At 42.3% G+C, this 20033-nt stretch overlaps 1 protein-coding gene and 1 long non-coding RNA gene across 7 annotated transcripts in view; one reads left to right on the plus strand and one right to left on the minus strand.

The window, feature by feature from the left end:
* RAB3B (RAB3B, member RAS oncogene family) overlaps positions 1–20033 on the minus strand; it is a 61275-nt gene that overhangs the window by 21886 nt on the left and 19356 nt on the right. The gene's annotated exons all lie outside the window — the stretch shown is intronic.
* Positions 5159–18929, plus strand: LOC308586561. Of its 2 annotated transcripts, XR_014007941.1 has the most exons (4): positions 5159–5801; positions 10014–10119; positions 11820–11910; positions 18060–18929. It is a non-coding gene; the product is annotated as an uncharacterized lncRNA (long non-coding RNA). The 2 variants fall into 2 exon arrangements; XR_014007942.1 differs by lacking the exon at positions 18060–18929 and having other exon boundaries at positions 11820–13081.

The following is a 20033-nucleotide window of genomic DNA, read 5'->3' on the forward strand; positions in this document are numbered from 1 at the left end:
CATTTTAATCTGTTTCCCCTCAAAGTGCAACCTAGTAGACCAGACATTCAAAGTGTTTACATGTTTGCTTTTTTTAAAATCCATTTGCACATATTTCATCCATCTCTCAGCAATCAGAGAGATGCTCTGAAACAGCAGCAGAAAAAAAACGAGGGCCTTATCTTGGAGGCGCACACCTGATGTTTACAGCACCTTTTCTTCCCTGCTGTGTTCAGGTTTGTGCTGGTGGTATTTTTAAAAAATCAAATGGCAGTGTACAGGTTTTCAAGCTTCGCTTTTTAAAAGGTTTCATGCACTGAATATGATTAATGGAGAAGTCTCCTCTTTCTTCTACCCACTCCAGGGGGTGACGGAGACTGAAAGGTCCTTACGCCTCAGATAACTTAGCCAGGAAAATCAGCAACTGCCGAAAGAGCTTTAAGGGCAGGCGTGGCAGAACCTGTGGCTCTCTGGTTGGAGAATAATTCCAATCATCCCTGACCATTGGTCATGCTGGCTGAGAGCTGATGAGAGCTGTGGTCTATCAACATTGGATTTAAGTGCAATTTTCTGCTAATAAACACATTTTTGTATGCTGTTTTGACTAATGTACGCTTTTTTGTAAGGAGTGGAGTTCCTAAGATGATTGGATGGCACATTGTTTGCCTCCTTCCATCAGCTCCTGCAGCCAAGCTGGTGCCAAATGTATTGCTCTGCTTTCCTTTGGACCACATCAGTGAGGCCAAGAGGTGGGTATTCTCGTCAGGGCAGCACACTGCTCAAGCTTGTACCCTAGAGAGATCAGTTTGGTGTTGCTAACGCAGCAAAAACAGCATAGGAGGCTGCAATTATGAGATATCAGTCTCTGCAGACACAGCAGGTGCTGTGATTCTCCAGCTATTTGAGTTCACCCCCAGAAGTACACTCCATTTTATTGATATAGACAGAAGCCAACAATAATTTTTTCAGACAGCGCAGATTTGATAGATTTGCCCTTGAATGCAAACTCAACCAAATTTCTCCCCAACTACAGTGCTGATGTTTCAACAAGTGGCCTTTGTTGCCATGCTCCTACTTCTGTAATAATAAAAGCAAATGCTTAATGCTCTGAATGTAGGGGTTACGCATGTGCCAGACTTTCTGTAGATTAAAGTAATTTCTCTCTCACAGCCTTCTTGAACTGATGTCCAACTTCAGCTTAAAGCACCTTGGAATCCAATTATGTTGCTGAAAAAGGGAAAGGAATCTCATCAGTCCAGCCTCTTTTCATCATTCTCCCCCAAATATCTCCAAAAGACAGACACTAACTTACTCCAGCAGGCCTCTCCAATGCCGCAGGAGACTTTTGGAGAGATTTGAAAAAAAAACAGCAAGATTCAGGGCTGATTTTAATTCCCCTCCTTCGTCTCATGAACATGACTGAATCCTAAGGTTCATGAAGCTGAAGTTGGATATCAGTTGGCGAAGGCTGGGAGAGAGAAATTATCTTAATTTGCAGAAAGCCCGGCACACAAATAAACCCAACTCAGATCACCAAGTAGCTACAGTTTGTTTTTAATATTACGGATCATTTGCAATTCTGTTTAAAAGTAATATATATTTATTTAAAGAACAAACTACAGTTTACTCCTGTAAGCTAACAGGAAGAGGAAGGGGAGAGTGATCAAGGGGCAGGAGGTGGAGGGGGGCATGAAACACTTGGCATATTTTCTGCTGGGTTCCACCCACTGGTGTGAATGGAAAGCAGCAGAATATGCAATTAATGTGTTGAGTGAAAACACATAAGTGTGCTGACCCTAATGTGCTCTTCACACATACATTAAAAAATGGATCTGAATGACCCATCTGCAAGATAATGCCCCCATGTACACAGCCTTACTGGAAATCCCTTTCAGTTTGAATATGAATACTTATCCAATCAAAGAATGTAGACCTTGGTTTTATATATATGTGAACCTCTGCTCAGCTGTTAGGGCTTCCGCCAATTAAAGAAGTGTAGTTGATTAATTGAATGCCTTTAAGCCAATGAATTGGTTAATTCATTGCTTTAAGTTTCTTCACCAAAACCTCAATATGGGTGCTTTTTAGAGATCCTGAAGGATGCTAAACTCAGTGTTCGGAAGATAGGCCATCTTTCATCATTTCATTGCAATTCTCTGTTGTGGTGACACACAAGAACCAAAACAACCCAGCCAATTAAAATTCACCCTTATTGATTAAAATAAGCCCATACCTATTAATCAACCAGCTTGCAGTCCCTAGTGATGGTCCCACAGAGTCCACCTTTAAAGGTCTGAAAATAGGACTTTCCCCATAATTTGAGTGAAATGATGGATGTGAATCCACTTCATATAGGTAGTGGAAAGCACTACAGAAATTCTTCATTCACACACTTAAATCACACTTCATTTACAGCAAGAGGAGGCATTTGTGGCAGCCGGGAATGAAATGACAAAAAGGACAAGCCACACTTGCAACAGAATGGATAAAAGCAGGAGTTATACACACACCTGGGTTGTTAGGAAGGATTCTTAGTGGCAGACAGGCATGCATTTGTGGTGGTAGCAGGAAAGATATATATATAACTAGACTGATATAAGCCTATACAGTATGTTTTTCACTTAGTATATGTTGGAATGTCAAGTCCAACTACTCACAACCATCCCTTAATTCTCATCTCTCCCATGATGCCTTGCTGTCAGGAGCCAAAGTCAGAGGCAGCTGAGCAATAAAACATCTGGTGTCAGTGAAGTTAACTCTTTATTCAAAGAAACCAAAATCACACAGACCGAGTGATCGCAGCAACACTTCCCAGTAGGTCTTGCCCCACTGAGGCAGTTGTGAGGACTGAATGTCCCTGCCCTCCCACAGCTCTCTAAGCTTCCTCCCCCGGTTCCTCCCCCAGCAGCCCAAGGCTCCTTTGTCTTATCTCTCTTTGCTCTACCTTCTCCATTCCCCCATTCCCAGGGGGAGGGGAGCTGGTCACAGCAGGAGGGGGAAACTCCCTGGCTTCTTCAGAGGCCTGCCTCCACTCTGCCTCTTGGCGCCCTGCCCCTGCTTCTGCCTCCGATACTGAACTGTTCTCTGCCACAGGCTCTACCTGCTCCCTAACCCTGCTTCCGACACCTCCTCCTCCTCTTCCTCCCAGTCTGCTCCTTTTTCTCCCACTGACTACTCATCGCCATCCCACCACCAATCCCCTGGCTCTGAGCTGCCTTCCCTTTGGGGTTCCCCAGCTGGTGCCTCCCACCACTGCTCTGCGTCCAGTCAGTCCATGACACTTGCTTCTTAAGTGGCAAGTGAATACAATAGCTTTAGCATTTTGAGGGGTTGTTCTCTCTCAGATGGGAAAACAAATGGATATTCATATGGAGAGAGATGGAATGGAAGCTGTGACTCAGGCGGCCTCAGTCCACTTCTAGCCTTTGTTGTCAAAGGTTGCTCAACTGGAGTTCTCTACAGTGACCTTCCTTGCCCTGTGGACCCCTTTACCAGACAACACTCTATTTTTCCAAAATCCACCTTTGCTTTTGTTCGAAGTGCAACAGCAGCAATCATTCAGTTTATAACTGTGTTTGCTCATGTCTTGCCACTTTTGCATCTCCCTTCCCTACTGCCTCCCATTGCCTCTTCCCCCACCCCATGCTTAAAATGTAAATTGAAAGCTCCTTTGAGCAGGGACTTGTTGTTGGGGTTTTGTTTTTGTTTTGCTCATGGTACTCTGCAAAACCCAAAGGATGCACAACACTAATAATACGAAACAGCATACCAAATGAAACATTTTAAGTATTCAGTTTTTACCGTACAGTACTTGGATGTCCCACATTGCCCTCACCGAAATCTACCAAATTAGCAACAAAGAATTATGTTGGTGGGCACTGGTCAACCTTTGTTCCTGCTACAATCTAGAAATAGAAATGTTCAGGGGAGGGGAGGATGAGTCAATGGATACTATGAGAAGCAAGTGATGTTATGAATCACTTTGAAAGCTGCTTTCTGATTTCACCTGCCAGCAGCAGCAAATTAACCCCACACCCACCCGGTCACTACCAGAAAATGTCAAAGTCGCTACAGAGCTTAGCTCTCCTGAAAACACTTCATTTCAAGGAATTAATTGTGTGATTTCTCTCTTTCTAACAACTAATCATTCATTTTCACAAAACCACAGGGAGATCAAGCAAGGAGGCTCAGTGGTTTAGACCACAGTGCCACCCGCGTCCCCTACTAATGTGTATATAGCCACAGATTGGTCCAACATGGGAGATATGGGGGCCATTTTTGTCACATGGAAAGTAAACACAGGTCAAAATGGTAGTTTGTTTTCTCTATTTCCTCATTTTAAATGCCACAAAATCAGTACAAAGTTGGGCCTGTGACAATGAAGGGATGGGAGTGACTTGTGAATATAAAGTACAGTACTTCTCTTATCTCAATACAGAACTGGACTATGAAAATCTGATTAAGACTTATCACACAGAAAATGATTTAGGGTTTTTTTAGCGGGGGGGGGGGGGCGTGCTGCTGCTTTGAGAATACAGAAGGGATTAGCTACTGCTTGCCAGTTCAGCCGATCAAACAGCAAGTGAGGTAGAAAATACAGCTGCTTCCTTCTCAAACATCTTCTGACACTGATTATCACTTTACTGGCCTGTTACAGATTTTATAGGATTTATGAAACAGTGCTGTGAAGAAAAAAAAACTACAACAGAATACATGGTGAAGTGTGTGTATATGTGGGGGCAGATTTGGGTCATAAAACCTACATATGCGTGAAAATAAATTCCTTGAATATCAGTTGAATTGGCATCCGTGAGATGAATTTAGGATCAGACTGTAAGATTGCTGCTCTTTCTTTAATGCTGATTTCTAAACTGATTGAAAAGTGGGTTTATACACAGGGATTAAAACTCCAGCAATTTGAAATGGATGCCATTTTCTGTCTTCACTATCAAAGCACGCTGTGCCACAAGATGCAAAAATACATTTTGATTCTATTCAGAATCTGACTGCATTGGTTTCTTTTTAGCACCAAAGCACAATGGAAACTGTTAGCATATACAAGAAATGAGCAGTGCGGAGGGTGAAGCAATCAATGCGAATGATCAGTTTGTGACTAGGGTAGTACAAACCATGTTTGGGTAAGTAATCATTTCAAATTCTGAAAGGAAGACATAATAGCAGTATTAGATACAGACATATTTTTCCTTTATTTATTTAAAAATGCCAAGCCGCCACCCGTCTGAAGCAGGTAAGGGATATTGATTCACACTGAACAGATGCAGCAGTTATACCTGTAGGGAAAACATAGCTGTTGCTTGCAGTTTGGCACCACACTTTATAGTATTTGGGAAATTTCTCATTTCAAGCTAAAGGCTGGTTTAAATTGGACTGGGAGATGCACAGGCCCCAAATATATATAGACAAGAACAGGTTTTTGCAAACCAAAAGGCCCCACAGGCCTCTCTATCCACCAAGCCACACCCCTAATGGGCCTTGCTCTGGGCCTTCAAGTGCTCTTGCCTGGCCAGAATGTGTTCTTCAACTATTATAATGCCTCTTTGCTGACTTGGATGGAGAAAGAAAAGAGATGTAGGCATGGCAGGGCAGGAACATAGCCCTCCCTACAAAGGGAAGAGTCACATCCACCCCAACCATCACAGGCACACAGCCCCCAGAAGGTGGTTCATGAGGGAATGAGGCATTTTGGCTGAGAATGTTCCAAGCTCATCCATGTTCAAGAGGGTCATAAATGAACTCGGCCCACACTCCTCCTCTGGGATTTCCAGTGGCAACGCAGAAGCGTCTCCTCTCAGTTCTTTTAAGTAAGCTATATTTTCAGAGGTATTAGTTATGAAAACCTACAGCTGGATGTCACATATTATTTACTTAGTATAGGGGTGGGGAACTTTTTTCCTTCACGTCCAACTTTCAGGGAGGTGCATGTTGGTGGTGGGCAGAGCGAGCCAGAGGCCAAATTGGGTGGAACAGTATATGTGATTTTTATCCTTGTATGATAGATTGCATTCCAGCCAGTACCACATACTAGTGTGTGTCGTGTGTCATGGCACCCTGGGGTGTCTTCAATGATGGTTGGGGTGCTGCGGACAACACTGGCCTCTTTCCCTCTTTCCTTCCCTCTGATGCCCTCTCGTGTCTCTGCCTCTCAAAGGCTTGCACAGATCTTTGTTGCAACAGCCCTGGCTACAAGTACCCCAGGCGAATGGTCCCTCTGGGGCTGGCCAGGGGTGCTTCCCAGGCCCCTGTGGGGTAGTGTGAGGAGGCAACTCTCTTTGGGGTGGGGGGCAGCTCAGAGACCGGGGGCGACAGCAGCAGCCACCCAGAGGACTCCCAATAATAATAAAATAATAATAATAATAATAATAATAATAATAATAATAATAATAATAATAATAATAATTTATTATTTATACCCCGCCCATCTGGCTGAGTTTCCCCAGCCACTCTGGGCGGCTCCCAATCAGTGTTAAAAACAGTACAGCATTACATATTAAAAACTTCCCTCCCCCCAAGGAGAGGGAAGAGGAGAGGAGACTGAGGAAACACTCCTCAAGGGCGGGTGCTCGAAAAGAGGTGAAGGGCTGCCGGCTCTGCAGGTAAGGGGTGACGTAACTGGGCTCCTGAGCCCCACAGGGGTGCCGCAGAAAGAACGCTGTTGGTCAAGGGAGCCATGGACCTCAAAAGGCTAAAAACCTCTGCAATACACCATTGTCAAAACTGCTTCTGTCCCTTTTCAACCATTTGGTTCAGAGGCTATGTTTCAGCCTGCCATGTGGTTATTACTGCCTGTGGGGATATGGGAAAGATCTGTCATTTCACAGACTATTTTAGGCAATTCACCTTTACGTTGATGTAATTTTTGTCTTTCTATTTAAAGCTACCTTTGTGAAAACCATTCCCTACATATTCTCCACCCAACCCCTCCAGTTGGCTTAAAATAAATGACTGTTTTCTATTTCCTTCCTAGATCTGTGAACATCTGAAACTTTGCCTGGAACTTTCTTTATTGAAAATTCTATTCTAAAATAAGATCTATCTTTGACAAGGGTAGTCAAATGCTGGGACCAAAAATCTCAGTGTCTTAAAACAGAAGCATCTGAAGCATTTCCCCTGCTTTATAGATTAACTTGCCTTAATTATTGACTGTTCCACTCATAATTTCCACCTTTTCTTTCTGCTATCCTAAGTCTTATTTATTAAACATGTCTCTTCTGTGTGCTCCCAGGAGCTCCATTCTCACTTCCTACAGATTCACTTTACTCTTGTGTATACTGTGCAGTTCTCTAAATACACTCAAACATCACAACTGAATTCTACAGCTGAAGAAGAACTAAGAATTGTGCACAGACTACAATTCTAGTTTCAGTTTTTATTCACTGAAACTAAGAACATTCTTAACAGGGGTGATCCTACCATCAGGCAGCGTGAGATAGTTGTCTCCGGTGATGGGTGCTGTGGAGCAGTGTAGTGAGGTGTCAGGAGACAGAAATGTGTGTGCACATGCCTAGTAGCCTGATGCCCTCAAGAGGATGCTGGCCCATCAACCATGTCAAAATAAGCCTGAGCTGCCAGTCTGATCAGCTTCTTTATGTCAAATGAATGGGACGTGATCTTGTCCTTTGCCTCAGGCAGCAAAATGTCTTGGGCAGTTTTGGCTCTGAAACAAAGCACAGGGCAGTCCATCCAAATCCCCACCTCTTTTCTCCTAATAGGAGGAAACGCTTGATCTATCCAGGTTGAATTCCGTACTCTGGAGGAAAAGGATGCTGGCAGTGACCTTTGCAGGATCTTTAGCTCTGACTGTAGTTCATTTCCAGGCAGAATGATAGATGAGTTCAAGAATTGTGAGTGGCAGAACACAAGATTGTAGCCCTAGTGGACTGAGGTTTGAAAAGAGCTCTATTAGCCAGGGGCTCTTTCTCTTTTAAGTCATTTCAGAACTAGATTTGCCTCTGGCTTTCCAGTTTAGCAGTTAGAGGAGTAGTAAGCACACCACTTTTATACGTTGGTTGAATAGGACTCTTGACATTTTCCCTTAGGCACTGTTTCTGTTACAGGACTATCAACTTTTCTTCAAGTTCAAACGGCAACATTTCATGAGTCACTCATAAAATTCAGTGTGCTGTATCAAATGGTAGTTCATACTCAGAGCAGACCCACCGATATTCATGGACGTAACAAATTTAGGTCTATTAATTTCAATGGGTTTACTCTGAGTAGAACTTAGTTGGATACAACCCAAACCCTCCTCCAACTAGGGTGCTTCAGCGTACAACTACAGCACTAGTGCTTAACTAGTATTTGTAGTTAAGCTCAAAAAGAGATGAGAGTCATACTTCCCCATGCAATGCCCCAACTTTTCAGGTAACTTTATTTCATTATTTCATTACACTTCTACACTGTTTAACACCAGCACCAAAGTGTTATCGGAAGCCTATATAAACATGCTCACCCAGAAATGCTCAGTGGGAAGGCTAATTTCCCCATCTCTCCTCACAGTAAGGCTACGCACCACAACCTGCATGGTCTGTCATGTGCAATCAGGGTATTGGATCAGGAGTGGAACTCACTCAAGTTATTCTGATTGTCTGAAAAGCCCTTTAAGACTTGGATACTTAAGAATAACTGCTCATTTAATAAATAAACTATAGGTGAAACCAATGGATATAGAGCAGATCCATCAGTCCTAATGTCAACATATTGTGGCTTATCCATTATGTTGAATGAAATTCATCCTGCACTGATTACAAAAATGATATCTCTGAAGCTTCATTTAAAATGAGCTCAACAAGGCTCATTAGCATGTTGGACTATGTTTACTCAATTTTATTTTTAATGAAACAACTGTCTTGTCTGAAATGAATCCTTTGAATCACAGGAAATGTGCTATAAAACACAAACCACTTCCACATATGTTCTCACTCATCATTTAACATATTGGAGTGTCCTGATCTGATCTCATACTGGGCATCCTTTTATCAGGTGTTTACCACTTTTGAACTAAGCAGAAGAAATGTACTTCTGGAAAATAAACAGGAGATAGTGATAGAGGGTGAAAGAGAAAAAATAAGAAGCAGTAGGAAAAAAGGCAAGCCACTTGACTGTAGAAGAAAACCTCAAAGCAGTTAACAAAAAAAGATAAAATGATAAAAATTATCACTAAAAAATAATAATTACAGCCATAATTTAAAACATACAAAAAGTTAAAACCGCAATAGAATAGACTAAAACAGAAAAATTGCAGCTGTTGAACAAGAGACTATGATTAAGATTGGAATACAACTGGAATAAATAAGATGTTGAAAGCAGGAAGAAAAAAAAAGAATTACTGAACCTGTAATCCAGCAAGCAGGAGGTCACCCAAATTATATAATTGGATATTTGATTAATTGTTATTTGATTTGGTATTATGATTTGATATGCATATAATGAGGTCTGTTTTGGATTTTTTGTAACTGAAAACTAATAAAAATTATTTGGGGGGGTGGGAATAGACTAAAACAGATTCATAACGTAGCTGCCAGGGTGCCAAAAAACACTATCCTAATGTTACTCTCTGGACTTGGTCCAGAAGGTATGACTGCAGCCACTTCCCATTCCCCAGAACTGGTCCAGGAGGCACTGGCAGAGGAAGAGGAGTGCGGGGGGAGTGCACTGCCCCCGGCAGCGCGATCCCAGTAGGGTGCCATTGCGGCTGCCCCTGCAGCCCGCGCTGGACACCACGCCCCTGCAGGCGGTGTGCCCCGCCCCCTGGACGCGCAACAGCCCCCCCCCGCCGGCTCTCCGCCCCCGCCCCCGATGTCGGAGCATGAAGCTCTGCCGCTGCCAGGAGGATACTATGGTTGATGGTATTAAAAGCTGATAAGAGATCAAGAAGCAGGAAAAAAGTCACACTCCTATTGTCACATCCTCTCCACAAACTTTACTCCTGCAACTCTTCCATCCTCAGGCACCTGTTCTCTTAAGTAACTCTGCTGTGTTCTCAGAGTAACTTCCAGTATTTCCCTTTATCCAAGGAACTCCAGTGTGACTTCCCTCTTCCATCAGTTCCCTTGTCCAAACCACCTTTTCTGGGAAGGCTATGGCTGAACTCCAGAGTCTCCATTCTCTAACTGTGGATTGGTGAGCAATGAATTATGACAGATTGACAATCAAAGATGTTAATTTCAAAAAAAGGACTGGATTCCTATAGGTGCTGATGTAAATATACAATAATAATACATGTATCTGTGTAAGTTAGCCTGTAGGGATACATGTGTGTGTGTGTGCGTGTGCGTGTGCGTGCGTGTACACGCACACACACACCCCTACACAGACACATATGCATAATGTTATGTGAGAGTCCTCAGTGTAGACACTAACAGCAACAGCCTGCCATTTCTACCATTTTTAAGTCTTTTCATTTAATTCAAAAACACGTTTCTGGCTCTGACACTTCGGCAGCCACTTCAAAAACAGGAGCCAAATATTTGATATAATGAAGCCTGCTCATATTTACTTGTGATTATACAGCCTAGATCAAAAGCTCACAGGGTCTAGATTACATTATTCATCAGTTTTAAGTCCTGTGACACCTGACCTTTTCTCAAACACTACAAAACGCATGCAGAGCTTGAAGGTCAAAAGACAAGTGCCAAGCTTCACAGTGGAGAACCCAGATGTAGAAAAGGAAAGGGTGGGGCAAGAAGTATAATGAAAAATTGAGATCAGAGCCAGTGGCCAGGTGACCTGAATAGCTGGGCATTTTATTTTGACACCACTTTTCCCATGGATGCAGCACTCACTCCTGTTAATTTTGGCCTATGACCCTATCTTCATTTTAGCCAAGTGGAGCTTGTAGTTCAAGAGAGAATCAAGCCAGCTGGGAGAAGGTGGAAAGAGCTCATGCTCTCACCTGTACCCTTAGGTCTTCTTTCCAATCTCATGTGTTTTTCTAAATTTACCATCTGTTTTCAGTACCAGAGTTCAACTTTAGAACATATGAAGTAAGAATATTAATATTGCAACCACTGTATTGCTTTCAGTGCCTGCTAAAAACTTTTCTGTTTAGGCAAGTCTACTCAGATATACAATTTTACTTTTAAGATTGTTCTTTTTATTGGTATTTTTTCATGAATATTTTGTATTATTTCCCGTAAACTGTTCAGTGCTTTGTTTTCAAATTAAGTGATATATAAATCTTGTTAAATAAAATATATTAAAGTGCTTCTCAACAGGCGTGAAGTGTGCTGCCCTCACTTCTGAGTAATTCCTGCAAGACTTGAACCCCAACTTCTTTCTCTAGAAAATTAACAGTAGCTCAAAGCAAGCAATGTGCCAGAGGTAGCAACATGGTGGGTCTGAAACTGGACACATCCATGGCCTCATTTGGATGCTACACTAAACTATGTTTTAGCATTATGTGTACAAGCCCTGGTGTTTTCAGCTCCTTCAGTATAACTAACTCCCTCCATCCAGCACTGGTTCCCTGTAAGACAGACGAAAAGCAGCTTTCCTTCTTCCACTGTTCTGGATAAGCTACCCTTCCTAGCTTTTCATGTACCCAAGTTCTTCGTAGCTCTCACACAGTTGTGCTGAGGAACATCTGCCTGTATCACCTGCCCCTCCCCTCAAGCCTCCTGCCTTTGTGTGGTGAGTTGGGCACACAAACATGGAGCCTTTTAGTCTCATTATAAAATGCATTTGAAATGCATATTTAAGTCTCATTAAAGTATGCATTTCTAAATGTGTTTTATCCTAAAATGCTCATCTTGAGATACATTGATAGATGGTCATTTTGTGATTAGACGTGAACTTTCATAGATTTTTTTTCATCATTACAGATTAATCTGGAAATGGGCTGGAGTGCCCTTATGAATGAACATAAACAACAGTGACATGGGCTAGAAATGAGACTAATATGTCCACTTTCTGGTAAGTGTGGTGTATGTGGGGAAAACCCTGCAGCGCTATCTAAACTTCCTACACAGACCTATCAACTGGCAACCAACACTGTGTCCTCGGAGGTGGGTGCTGAGCTGTGCCGAAGACTGAAAAGACAATGTCTTGGGGCAGAAGAGCTCTTTAAAGCATCCCACTCAGCACCCTCTCCTAACTCAACAAGTTGGGCTTGCTCCTGCCCCTCGGGGATGTGCACAAAAGCACCACCCTATCTACCATAAAACTAGGGGTAGAGTAGGGGTTGGCAACGTTTTCTGAGGCCGGTCCAGTCCACTCCCTGGCAGACCTCTTGGTGGGCCGGAGCATGCGCGCCCGTGCGTGCGCTCAAGCTATTTCCGGCACCCTTCCAGGATGGAGGAGCGCCTATGCACATGCTATTTCTGGCGCTCTTCCAACCCAGAAGTCGGTCCCCGCGGCAAGAAAAAAATGGCGCCGGGGGGAGCATGGAATCCCCACGCCAATCCATGGAACGGCCGTGGGCTGGTTCAAGGAAGCTCATGGGCTGGAACCGCCCATAGGCCTTAGGTTGCCGACCTCTGGGGTAGAGGGAAGTGATGCCACAGACTTCTTAACTAGGATTTGTTGAAAGAAGCATGCTTCAAATGGTGGTTTATGAAGTTGGCTTGTTTTCCAAAGCCATAGATTAACGTGGTTAAGATGAAGGGTTGAGACACAATGATAACCTCTGGCTCAGTGAAAATGGAAATGAAAGCTGCTGCTTCTTATGACCACCTGGGAGTGGGGTTTAAGGTGATGACACACGAGCCTGAAGCTCATTCATGTCAGACTAAATTATAAATGAGAGTTATGTCCAAACTGAACCTATAAATCATCCCATGAAGGAATTCTTAGTTAGAAAGAGGAGCAGACCTGTCCCAAGAGTAGGAAGGCAAAGGTTAAAGCTACAAGAGATGTACCATGAGAAGCATTAAGCAAGATAGTAATGTGTCATGTAACACAGCAGGAGAAGAAACTTCTAAACCATCCTGTCATTGATAAATTATAAGTAGCACTTGGCTGTCCCCCCCAATGTTTTTTTCAAATATGTTTTGTGGGACATTTTAGTCTATTTTTTATAAAAAAACAGAATTGCAGCTTAAGTCAGGACAGTGTAGAAAAAAAACTATTAAGACTTTCCAGGAACCCCATGCTTTAAAATTTAATATTTTCCCTTTCCAGATTCTGTCAGTTTTCTTGTCCTGTTATCACAGCTAGGGGATTAGTGAGTAATTGCCTTAATGAGTTGTTTGTTCAGGGATGGGAGGGTGGATGGTGGGGTAGGAAGGCTTCAATTGCTGATTTCCAATTTCTTTATTTAAAAAAGAAAGATGCAAGAAGCCCAGTATAATTTGGTTAATTATTTGATTCATTAGTCACCCTTTATCAGTAATGATTCCAGAGCAGCAATTAAACAGAAAATCCCCAGCCAATAAATTCATAACAGATCAGCCTCAGTCTCCTGTTAGGGAACTATTGGGCCCCACTGCTTCACACAGGAGAACCAGAGTGAAAATGGAAATCAAGGAAGAACACTACCTTGAGAACATAAAACCAGGATCAGATTATAAACTTAATCCCAGGAACGTAAGCCTTCAGAAAAAAAATTCCTGGATTGAAGTTGCTTCAGTTTTGGAAATCCGAATCTGACCCTCTATTTCCACCCTGCAATCAATATCTTAAGGAAGCTAGTGTGACAGAAAAATCTTGCATCATTAAAAGTAATACCTCTTCATAAAAATAGTGATACATATTGCCTGTTGTTTCTGAACATGAATTCAATCATCTTTTGAAATAGGTATGCCTGAGCAAACTTCCCGGATTTTAATTTCAAAGGCAATATTACATGCTGTTTTCCACAAGTAATATAAGATATTTTCCCCAAATAATGTTCATGCACATTCCCTTTCGTGACTTCTATTAAAAATCCATTAGTCACCCACACACAAGTGAATAAAAATCCTACAGGTATCCTTAGTCTCAAGTTCATAAAGTGGGTAGGGGGAACACTCTGAAGATACTTATAAAAGGAGACTTCAAAATCGTTTGGTATTGTTAACTACCATGACAACATAAAATGAATTATCATTCATTTACAGAACCATTTCCAATACATTCTTATTGGATTTGAAGGCACATTCAAAATATGATCTGAAGTCTTGAAATAACAACCCAACCTGGTAAATTAAGATGAATGTGCTTTTAAAACAGTTGGGACTACTCTGCTCATTCATTTATTTAAAAAAAGCAGAAATGCAGCTCCATCAGCAGTAGTAGCATAAGTGCTGTGTATTTCTGACCCCCTTGGATACAGTAATGAGCTCCCCCCCATTGCTGCATGGCACCCCAATTTTTGAGAGGTGTGAGATTCTAGGGGCTCCAGGGTTCGTATTTCCTTTGGAGACTGTGGTGTCTTTATGGTCTATGGTTCATTTACACACACACACACACACACACACACATATATATACAACCTAAGCCTGTGAGGGAAGGACTGGCAGCATTAATACTCTGAGGGTCTTGCTTCCCCCAGAGCCACAGCCTTAGATTTGGACAGAAATCAATCCTCCCTCCCGCTCTCCCTGGATATGCCAGGTCTGCATCCTCTCTACCTCAGGCTCCATTCTCCCCTTGGTGGTCTAAGAAAAGTTGACATGAATCTCCCTGTGACTCTTCTTTGCTTACTATGAAAAGATACTCCCATAACTGTATCACAGATGCACATTTCATTTTCTAGCTATGAGTCACTGTCAGCTAGAGGTTGTGCAAGTGATAAGAAATTAGCATAGCTGAAAAACTGAGACATGGACAAAGGGTAGGTATAAGAGCTTCTGGTTCCAGAAGGGAGAAAACGTGTTTGACAAGTGCAGCCCCAGGGATTTTCAGTAGTGACTGCAGTTCATTTGGAAGTGCAAACAACATGGTGTTTGACAGGAAAATCTGGCATAAGGAACAGTGGATTTCAAAGCCTGCTCTACTTCTGATCCATAAAACTCCTTCTACAGTAGGTCCAAATTCACAAGATTTGCACAAGAGCCATGCTTGTAGGAGGCTCCTTTTAGATACCCCATGGTGAAGTGATGGTAAATTTGCCTATTGATTCGTAGGGCTTGTTCGGGTGACTGTTCACTATAGCATGACAGCATGATGGTGTATTATGAAAGATGCAGAGAGTGAACCACTCTTCTTGCACATAATGATAAAAGCAGTTGGGTCAAATATGCATTCCCTGCTGTCGTCTGGGCAACCCAGGACCTCCATACACACTGCCCAAGCTTGCACCCCAGAGAGATCAGTTCAGTGCTGCTAACGCAGGAGGAAGCAGTTATGACTTACTGGTCTCTGCAGTCACAGCAAACGCTGTGGTTCTCCAGCGGTCTGACTTCACCCCTGGAGGTACACTCCATTGTCTCTTGAGACAGACAGATGCCAACAACATTCTGACCTTGACAAAGTTGCCACAGTATGTTAGACCATCAAATGTTGAAGGTGAGTGCCATTGTTTTGTTTCCAGTCATGGCAGCGCTCTTCCCTGTTTCTAAGCATGGTCTAAAAGATACCTAATAGCAACAAATCAGCAAATGTTTGCAGCAAACAGAACCTTTGGGAGCAAACAGCTATATGAGGAGCCAATTTTCAGCAGGAAAACAGGGCAGGGAGGAAAGAGTCCACCCTCTGTGCCATGTAATACCAATCCAGAGTAGAGACCCACCACCGCCGCAACTGCTTTTTATGAAAGTGCTTTAAAGTACAGTGGTACCTCGGGTTACATACGCTTCAGGTTACAGACTCCGCTAACCCAGAAATAGTACCTCGGGTTAAGAACTTTGCTTCAGGATAAGAACAGAAATCGAGCAGTGGCGGCGCAAGGCCCCATTAGCTAAAGTGGTGCTTCAGGTTAAGAACGGACCTCCAGAACGAATTAAGTATGTAACCAGAGGTACCACTGTACGTGCTAAGTTTGATCCGACTGATAGACCTGGCATGGTTCAGACATTACTCATGAGGTGTTTATTTATTTGGTATGCGACATGTAATATGCAGTTTGGACATAACTCTCATTTATAGTTCAGTCACAGGGTTGTGATGTATTAAACAAGGAGGGAAACGCCACCTTGAGCCTCCATCTATTGGAATAAAGATCAGCATCAGGGAAAAGGGAGGCAGCATCAATATGGGGGGCGGGGAGAAGTTGAGAGTGAAGATCTGCATCTGGAGGGAGGGAGGGAGGGAGGGAACACTGGTAAAGCAGCAGCTTTGGCTTCTTCTCGCCCTCTGGCTTCGTGAAAAGGAGGCGTTATGCTTGCACAGTAGCCCCTCGCCCAGGCAAAAAGGAGGCAGAAACTGAAACCAACCCAGAAGCCAAGGCCAGAGAAGGAAGAGAAGCAGGCAGCAGCTGGAGAAGAAGCATTACATGGCAGCCACACCTATGTATTGGGGGTCAGATCTATGTAGATTGTGCAGATCCTGCTGCCTGAGGCGGTCACCTAACACAGCCTCATGGGAGAGCTGGCCCTGGTCAGTACTGCGAAGATCAGTGTGTTTCTGGTTCACCTATTAATGTCGCTTGCTCAAGAGGATCACTACAATGAGTCAATAAACGATGTGAAAGCAATGTCCTAATAGGATCATATTCTGGTAACTAAGCACAATTACAATAATAATAAAAACTACATGATGATGATGGTGTTGATTATACTCCGCCCATCTGGCTAGGTTTCCCCAGCCACTCTGGGTGGCTTCCAGCAGATTATAACAACATAATAAAATGTCAAACGTTAAAAACTTCCCGATACAGCGTTGCCTTCAGATGTCTTCTAAAAATTGTGTAGTTCTTTATTGCCTTGACATCTGATGGGAGAGGTACAAAAAGATCACTGGGAATCTGAGCTCCCGTAAATCTGATCTTCCCCTAAATCTTCTCTCCAGTTTCAATGTATTAAAAACCTGGATCATCTTACATTCTTAGCTCATCTTGCATATTGATTTTATAACTATATAACCTCCTTAGTTCCTCTTGTTTCAGTTGTATGTACATTCTATCATCTATGTACAGTATTACTCATTTTTCATACATCCAGCTTAGCAGCTGTGCGTCTCTTTTAGAGATGAATTGGTGCAACAGCAATTCTAGAGTAGTTCATGATGAATACTTCACAGCTGCAATAGAAACGGGAAACTCTCGAGTTTGAGAACAGATGATACATAATTATTTATTTTTGAATAAAAAATATATATTTCTAACCTTGCAGTATAAAATTAGGCACACTTGATTACAGAATCACAGCTACAGAATTTCTGTTTCATTCAGACAAAAATAGATTTTCATAATTGCATCACTTTACATGCTTCGCACCAATTGTTGTACGTGCATGAAAAAAACGTGTTAACATATTTTACATGTAGGCAGCTGCATCCAAATTGATTTTGGCAAAAGAAAGGAAAAAGAAACAGTCATCCAGCGTAATTTGTGGTTGTCAAGTTTCAATTTGCTTTAATTATCTCTACAAAAATAGGATGATGTTAGATATTTCTGGTAGCAGCTGTGCATGATTGCTGTGGAACTGTATCTCTCTACCATTCATGAAAATTATTAATATTGCCCATAAATCTAGTTAACTGAATATTTTTAATGGATATGACACAAGGCAGATTTCGTTCCCTCAAATGTGGATATATACCATATTTTTCAGTGTATAATACTAGGTTTTCCCCCTAAAAAATAATGTCAATAAATAGGGGGCATCTTATACATGGATGCATCTCCCCTCCCCATTTTCTTAAATCTGAGTCCCCCAAAATAGGGGGCATTTTATACGTGGGGGCGTCTTATACATAGAAAAATACTGTATTTTCCTTCCATGAGATTAAAATTTGATGTTGACTTTACTGCTGATTTTAAAAAAACTAATGGAATGGCCTTTTTCAAATGTAACACTAAACTATAGTTTATAAAACCATGGCTTAGTGCAGTGTGCGAACCGAATCCAGCAGCTTATCTATAATTTATTACCTATGGTTAAATATAGTTCATTAAGCAGGGTTTGTCGTTGGCTTACAAACCTTAGCTAACATTAACCATAGCTTAGCATTATGTGAGAACCCAACCTCTTCTTTAACTATAGCAAAGGAGCTGTCACCACCCAGAAGCTACAGAGGCATAAGCAAAGAGATGCAAGTCATTCTGAAGGTCCTTTTTAGCTATTCTGTGACACAATAAACCAAAGTCTAAGTGATTGTCTGCCAGACACCATCTTTTACAGTTATGTGCAAACCAGGCTGTTAAGAAATACAGCCCTGGATCCAACTGAGGATGTGTTCAGCTTCCAGGGCAGGTAGAAAAGCAATAACTTTCAGTATTAGTGGTTAGAAAAGTGATAACTTTCAGTATTAGTGGTTTGTTAGGGAAGTGGAGGAAACAAAATTCATCACAGCTCCCCTTCTCAAGCTTACATTCCAAGTTAAAATGGGCCTCATTCCGGTATGGTGAAAAAATATGTGTTTGTTTATAGCATTTATATGCCACTCAATAACCATGTTCTTTGAGCACCTTAAAAACAGAGAAAGCATCGAAATACCTACGTAATCACTAAGTATTACAACAACAAGAGCAAATTCCAGCATAAACACTCATTTATATTCCACCTTTCCTCTAAAAAAGTTGGGGTAATGTACATGGTCCCCCCTCCCAATTTTATCCTCACAACAACCCTGTGAGGTTGGCAAGGCCAAGAGATGTGAGTTGGTAATAACTCTGAGATTATGAAAAGCTGAAGTTTTCATATGATCTACCCTTAGTTATTTAATAGCAGCATTCCTGTAACCAAATAAATATATAGGACCCAGTTTTGCTTTTCAGTGCAAAGTAGGCAACATTGTCCTTTTTCTCACTTAAAGTCCACTTCTATTCATCCGCTCTGGCTCCCTACTGGTCTTTTCAATACACTTTTCTCTGGCTGCTAGGCAACCTAAGTGTACAGTAATGCTGTTGCCATCTGCTATGGACTGTGCTAACTTAACTCTTCGATTTGATTTTTTTTAAAAAAATAAAAAATGGGGAAACACTGCTATCCAAGCTTTCCTTTCTGATCAGTAATTAATATCTCCAGCAGTTCAGAACTGAGTATCAGAAGGCTTTTAGCCAGGAGACAAAGGGAGATTATAATTTAGCTCTTAAACACATAAGGCTGCAATCCTAAACACATTTATCTGGGAGTAAGCCCTAAAGAATGCAGTGGAACTTGTTTCCAAGTACAGTGGTACCTCGGTTTTCAGACGTCTCCGTTGCCAAACATTTTGGTTTTTGAACCCCGAAAACCCGGAAGTAATTGTTTCCGTTTTCCAACGCGCCTCGGAAATTGAACGGCTTCCGTTGTATTCTTCTCATTTTTTTCAATTAAAATTGCAGACTGCCCATTGCGCCTTGGTTGTCAAGCGTTTCAGAAGTCAAACGGTCTTTCAGAACGGATTACGTTTGACAACTGAGGTACCACTGTAAATATGCACAGAACTGCTCAGCATGCCCAAACCCATAGGACTGCTTAGGCCAGGAATAGGGAACTCGTGGTCATACAGATGTTGCCACACTACACCTCCCATCATCCCTGACCATTGGCCAAGCTAGCTGGAGCTGATGGGAGCTGCAGTCCTAAACACCTGGAGGGCAGCCAGTTCCTCAACCCTGACTTGGGCTCACGCAAAAGGGCTTGTTTCATCTTTGTACAGCTGGCCCCCTTATCAAAACACAGATTAATTCTGAAAATCCACCTAGTATGTTGTTTGAATAATTTTTACACCGAGGCACACCAAAGGCACGGGTCACAAGAAAACAACAACTGCAGATAATAAGATATAGAATGTAGGACAACAACAAAACTTCAAAACCCTCTCCATTTCAAGGTTTTCCATGTGTTTCGGGGATCCTGCTGTTTGAGGGGGGTGCCTAACAGTGTTCTACTGGGTTCAGTGGAGCTTGCTCTTAGTTAAGAGCTTGCAATCTTATATACTAGGGATGGGGAACCTGTGGCCCTCCAGAGGTTGCTGGACTACAACTCCCATCATCCCTGAGCACTGGTCATGCTGGCTGGGGCTGATGGGAG

The sequence above is a fragment of the Podarcis bocagei genome (genome assembly GCF_964188305.1).
Source record: "Podarcis bocagei genome assembly, chromosome: 5".
Taxonomy (NCBI): domain Eukaryota; kingdom Metazoa; phylum Chordata; class Lepidosauria; order Squamata; family Lacertidae; genus Podarcis; species Podarcis bocagei.